The sequence below is a fragment of the Silene latifolia genome, chromosome 4 (assembly GCF_048544455.1).
Source record: "Silene latifolia isolate original U9 population chromosome 4, ASM4854445v1, whole genome shotgun sequence".
NCBI lineage: Eukaryota > Viridiplantae > Streptophyta > Magnoliopsida > Caryophyllales > Caryophyllaceae > Silene > Silene latifolia.
Window position 1 is genome coordinate 61,214,966 of NC_133529.1, and position 6,493 is coordinate 61,221,458.

The window sequence follows — 6,493 nt, forward strand, 5'->3', positions numbered from 1 at the left end:
CAAAATCATCCGTCAATTTTAAGCAATTTAATTAACTCGTATCGGCATACGATTAATTAAATAATCAATTAAGAGTATTTCCCTATAGGTATGACCTAATGGGATCAACTGATCACCACCGTCGCACGACAGTAATGTCAAACTCTAGTCAGCCAATCATTACCGATATGTGTGGACCAGTTGACTGTAAAATTATTACATCCCACATGTATTCTTAAAATAAGATTTAAACATGTGATCATCATGATCAACAGTTGTGATCGCATTATTGTCGGAGGACACATATTCCAACACTTGGCTCTAGATTTCTACAAAAAATTCTACCCTCCGGAAAAGACTAACATGCTAAGAGCTCAAATTACGGGTTTTAAGCAAAGGGACGAAGAATCTTTGTATGAAGCTTGGGAGCGATTCAAAGGAATTTGTCGCTCATGTCCTCATCATGGACTTAGCGAGTGGTTCTTGGTACAACAATTTTGGAATGGTCTTTATGAAGACTCAAGAAACATTCTCAACATGGGATCAAATGGTATGTTCACCGAAGTTGACGATAATCAAACTTGGAACAAGATTGAGGAAATGGCGGTCCATAATTCATAATATAGTAGACCTCGCAAGGCTACTAGAGGAGGAAAGCATGAAGTGGACTCTATTACTCAATGGGGTGCTCAACTTAGTGCTCATATTGATACCATCAACTTAAAGTTTGAGAAGGCTATGGCTAAGCTTGAAGAAGCCTCAAAATCACCAAAGCATCATGTTAATGCCATGGTGGCTTCTTCATCAATCCCAAGTGGGATATGTGAGAATTGTGGAACTTTGGGACATGACCAAAGTGAATGTCGGGGAACAAATGAGCAAGTGAATGCTTTTCAAGCATACAAAAGTGGTACCCCTTATTCCAACTATTACAATGAAAACACCAAATTCCACCCAAATCTCTCATACAAAAGTCAAAATGTTCAAAACCCTCAACCAACATACACCCCACCTCCCATGAGAAACCAAAATCAAAGACCCTTTTACAACCAAAACCAAGGTTATCAAAATCAAACTCCATACAATCAACAAAATGACCAAGGTTTTGATGTTCAAAAAGCGGTCCTCCAAATGCAAAAGAATCAACAAGAATTTTTCACTCAAATGCAAAAAGATAGCCAAGCAAAAGACATCACCATCAACAACATCCTAGCCCACACAAAAATGTTGTAAACTCAAATGACCCAACTAGCATCTCCAAGCTCTCAAAGACAAAAGGGGCAATTACCACCTCAAAGTAATCCCCCAAGACATGAAACGGTTAGTGCCATTCACTTGAGGAGTGGTACGAGATATGAAGGGCCAAAGAAGCAATTTGAGGATGAAGTTGTGGAAGCTAGTGACAAGGAGAGAGTTGTGCAAAACTCTAAGGAAGAAGAACCCACCAATCAAGAAGTTTCAAAGAAAAGTGAAGAAAAGGCCAAAGAGAAGGAGCCCATTGTGATTAGACTTCCATTCCCGAGTCGTCAAGCTAAGCCTAAGTTTGATGACCAACTTGGAAAATTCATGGAAATTGTAAAGAATTTAGAAGTCTCGATTCCTTTCACGGAATTGATCAATCATGTTCCGGCCTATGCAAAGTACATGAAGGACATCCTTACGAAGAAGAAATCAATCCGGAAGCTTGAGACTATCGCCTTCACTAAGGTGAGTAGTGCCATCCTTCAAGGGAGTTCACCTCCAAAGCTCAAGGATCAGGGAAGTTTCTCCATTCCATGCACTATTGGTGACACTACAATCAACAAAGCTTTATGTGACCTTGGGGAAAGTTTTAGTGTCATGCCATATTCGGTTAGCAAGAGGCTAGGAATGGGAGAACTCAAATGTACCAACATCACGCTTCAAATGGCGGATAGATCGACAAAGACACCTTTAGGGTATGGGAAGATGTTGCCGTGAGAATTAGAAAATTCTTCATCCCGGTGGATTTTGTTATTGTTGACATGGAAGAAGACTCCAACATTCCTATTATCTTAGGAAGACCTTTCTTGCACACCACGGGAGCGGTGATCGATGTGAAGCATGGAGAGCTCACCCTTGAAGTGGGAGATGAAACCATCACTTTCAATCTTGACAAGACCATGAGAGCTCCCCGATTGCATGAGTCATGTTTTATGGTTGATCACTATAGCCGGAAGGATGATAGGAAGAAGTTGGAATTTCAATGGAAAAAGAAAGTGGATGATGCTTCATCACAAGAACAAGGAAATAGCAACAATGAGAGCTTGAAAAGCTCACCCATGACAAGTGAAGAAGATGCCTCATTGGCCAAAATAAGAAAGAAGGAGAGTTGTCTCTATCAACTCAAGAAATTTTTAATGATCAAGTAGACGAAGTTTGCGGTCTTTGGGATGATGAGTTTGAAGGGATATTCAATCCCTATATTGGTAATGCTATGAACCAATACCATCATGAAGAACAACAAGTGCAAAAATCTATTGAGGACCTTTATCATGATAATGAGCAAACTTTCGACTACTTCTTCAAGGTGTTGAGTAACATCAACAACACCTTGAACATGCCCCCTTGACATCTCACATTGGATGAGAGTTTGGTGGAGTCCTCCCTAAACCACCATTTGTAAATATTCTAACTCCCTAACTTGCATTTCAATTATTACATTGCATTTTTGTCATTTTTGGATTTATATTTTTGTGCCTTGATCAAGATATTCATCATTTCGAGAGAAGTGAGGGAGGGACTTATGATTTTATTGATGTGTAGTGATTTACCTTAGTGTGGGCATAGCAATTGCCTAGGCTATTCATGCCTTTGTAGTGCCCCTACAATGAAGAACACGAGAATTGAAGAATGAAAATGACACGGGTTACGAAGTACCCACGGATGGACCTAAATCCGTGTGGTCAAGGAAGAATCCGAGCGGCCAAATGGACAATCCGCTCGTCCTGAAGAAACCCGAGCGTCCAAAGTCACCAGACGCTCGTCTGGTAGAGCTGCAGAAATCAAAAATCTGGTCTGACAAAGAATCCGAGCGTCTCAGCTGAGAATCCGCTCGTCTCATTCTGGACGGTCGTCCTTCACAAAATACGCTCGTCTTTTTGCTGCATAAATCTGGGATTTTCTCTGTAAAGGAATCTGAGCGTCCACCCAGAAAGACGCTCGTCCCTCCACAAAGAATCCGCTCGTCTTTCCATAAAGACGCTCGTCCTGTGGCGTCTTTTCCTGAGCCAAACATTGAAGAATCCGAGCGTCCCGGCACCTGGTCCGCTCGTCCTCCACTGCATTTTCAAATATAGCGGGTATTTTAAACCCTCTTAGTCCACCATCCGGGCATTAGAGTATGGCATAAGGTCATTGGGAATACTTTGATAGCTAGAAATGGCACAAATCATCTTATCAAACTCGATTGTATTCTTCTTAAGTCGGCCTTGAACATTGGGAGGGAATTTACCGAGCCATACAATGCTCTAAGACTTTTGGTTGAACAATGGCTTAATGTCGATTGTGGCAAAGAAGGCACCGCCTTTATTGTCAATGGAGGACTAGTTACCCATTTGGCTAAGCATTTTAACCGGGATTTCAACAAAAACAACACTTATGTGCCGGTTAAAGGAGGCCATCTTGTCGATATGGACACCATGATTCACAAGTTTAAGTGGGTCAAGCACGACACTCTTGACAACAAATATGGGTGGTTAACAAATGAAGCTAGATCCTTCACCTTGCCTTCCAAAATTTGTCGATTGAATGTTCACCGACCGAACTACATTCTCCCACTCTCCGAAGAGACCGAGTATATCATTCAACAACAAAGGGGCGAAATTGCCGAGCCCTCCTCCTCCATTATCACCCCACCTTACCCATTTGAATACCACAAGTTCAAACCCAAAGATGTCGAAGTGGGAAATGATTACTTGACTCTACTCATGAGGGAAATGCATAAGCAAGCTTACAATGATAGAGTGGATGCTTACAAGGCCCAATATCCGCCCCTCCTACATCTAGCTACGCAAGGACTTCTTGATCCGTCTTGTCCTTTGCCTAGTTGGGCGGATAGGGAAGTATTCTTTCCTAGCATTCCTAATGGTGGTAGACCGGGTGGGGAGGAGATGGTTGTTGAAGAGGGTGGTGACCAAGAAGGAGAAGAAGAAGAGGTTCAAGAAGAAGAAGTCCAAGAAGAGGAAGAGGAAAATGAGGAAGAACAAGAAAGTGAAAGTGAGAGTGGACATGATTCCATATCTATGGAGGTTGATGATGCCTCAAGAGATTATGATGATGATGATGATACAATGGGTGAGGATTAGCAAACTTTGGAGGCTCCTACATTCTTACACCTCCCTTATGGTTTGTCTACTTCTCTTGTTTTTTATTTTATCTTGATCATTTTGTTGTAGTCCTAGCAACATTGGAGGACTAACACCTTGGCTTCATTAAGGTGTTCATTATTATTGTTCCCGACTTGTAAAATCCAAAATGACAATCTTTAGTTTCATGCATTGCATTTCATGTGCATAAACTCCCCCAAAATTCATGACATTAGAAATAATGTCTATTTTGGTTTGGGGAACTCCATGCATATGCATTGGGAGCTAATTTAAATTATGCTCTCCACCATAACAAAAACACATGCATCATGTAGTGTAGCTTGCATTCAGTTTAGAAATCATGTATTTTAATTGCATAATTTCCTATCGTATTGGTCATTGAGGACAATGCCCATACTAGTGTGGGGATGGAAAATTCTAACTAGACTTTTATTCAAAATTCAAAAAAAAAAATCAAAAATTTCGAAAAATCCAAAAAATTGAAAAATTGAAAATCCAAAAACAAGTTCATTTCCTTTGTAGTATAATTTTGTATATATTGTTTTGTATATATTGTGTTTGTTCATCCTTGTTCACATTGATTGACTACGCCACATCCGAAACATGAGGATATTGAAGACCGCATGGTATGATCTTTCCAACCTCTTTTTTCCTCTTTATGTTAATGACTATGTGGCTTTATTTTGATTGATGCGGTATAAACAATGTGAATTTAGGACTTGCATTTAGATTATTTGGCATACTAGTTGGTAGAAGCATATGCATTAGGATGTATATATGTTAGTTGCATCATGGCATATAGTTGCATGTTAGAAAAATTTTGCAAAACCGTCTATTTGGGAAGCTTGACAAGTGTACATAGGCCCTAGTAGATGCTTTTTCTTCTTAAGACTTTGCTTGTTAGAATACTTGTAAAACACCCTAGGATGTGTCATGCTAGTATCCTTTGACCCATGGATTAAGGCCTAGTCAAGAGTACCTTGTGGTGTGATAACTCCTTGGCTACCGTTTATTCCAAGGTGACCCTTGAAACCATGCAACCATCATTCATCCATGTTCTACCATACATCTTGTCATCAAAGGGAATGGGCACAAAAATTGTTCAAAATTTGAGTTCAAGAAATGAAATGAAAAGTCAAAAAAATTTTGCAAATTGCATCAAAAGAAAAGAGGAGTAACAAAAATGAAAATAGACTCCTATACTTCAAAAATAAGGCACCCTCGTTACTAATTGGGGTGACTTTGAAAATGTTCAAAAGAAAATGCAAAAGTTGAAAAATTGTCAAGTATTGAAATGCCAAACATCAAAAGAAATGGCAAAAAGAAAGTGTTCTCAAAAGTTATATGCCACAAGAAATTGGGGGGAAAAACAACAACAAAAGCAAACTCCCACATGAAACTCAAAATTCAAATGATCCCTTTATCCATCGTATTCATTTTTGTGCATGGTAGAGAGGGGACGACCCTTCTTCTTGTCTAGGCAAGAAGGGTAATTCCGCGATCCTCCGGTGTTTCTAACACCATAGGGAGTCTATTCTTGACAAAAGCATTTAACGATTGAGGACAAAGGTACCCTAGCTTGACACAACTTGGAGGTGATTTATTGGTATCCTTCTAGGCTTAGTAGTTTGAAGAAACCATATCTATGAAGGAGTGTGTACCCTTGAATTGCTTCCCCTTTAGATAATTTCCCCCACTTAGATGAGGAAAGTGGCTATTCTTTTTGTAGATGCATCCATTACTTGATTTCGTGGGCTTTAATGATTGGATGTGTCGCCATTTTGGCAAGACCCACCTTGCCTTGCAAGAAGGCATCCTACCTCATGGTTGTCTTGTTATGAGTTTAAGGGGCGGAGTGAGACCCGCTAATTGTCTCATATCAGCTATATTAGTAGGATAGTTTAAATAAGGGTCCTAGTTTTGTCACCTCTTTACTCGGGACGAGCAAAGGTTCGGTTTGGGGATATTTGATGTGATCAATATTTGAGCATATTTAGTCCCCGAATTAGCCTCGTTCCTATGCTTTTTAGTGCATATTTGGGTCATTTACTATCTTTAGTCCTTTGTTTTGCATATTCTTTGAGGTTTTGTTTCCGTGGTAGGAGAGGAGTGCAAACCTTGCATTTTCATGGCAAAATAGAGCTAAATTGATCGAATCTAATGACCAA

General features: G+C 39.9%; 1 non-coding gene across 1 annotated transcript; it reads right to left on the bottom strand.

The window, feature by feature from the left end:
* Positions 1-342: 342 nt before the first annotated feature.
* LOC141654337 (small nucleolar RNA R71) lies at positions 343-449 on the bottom strand. The gene has a single exon (XR_012547897.1). It is a non-coding gene; the product is annotated as a small nucleolar RNA R71 (small nucleolar RNA).
* Positions 450-6,493: the final 6,044 nt, after the last annotated feature.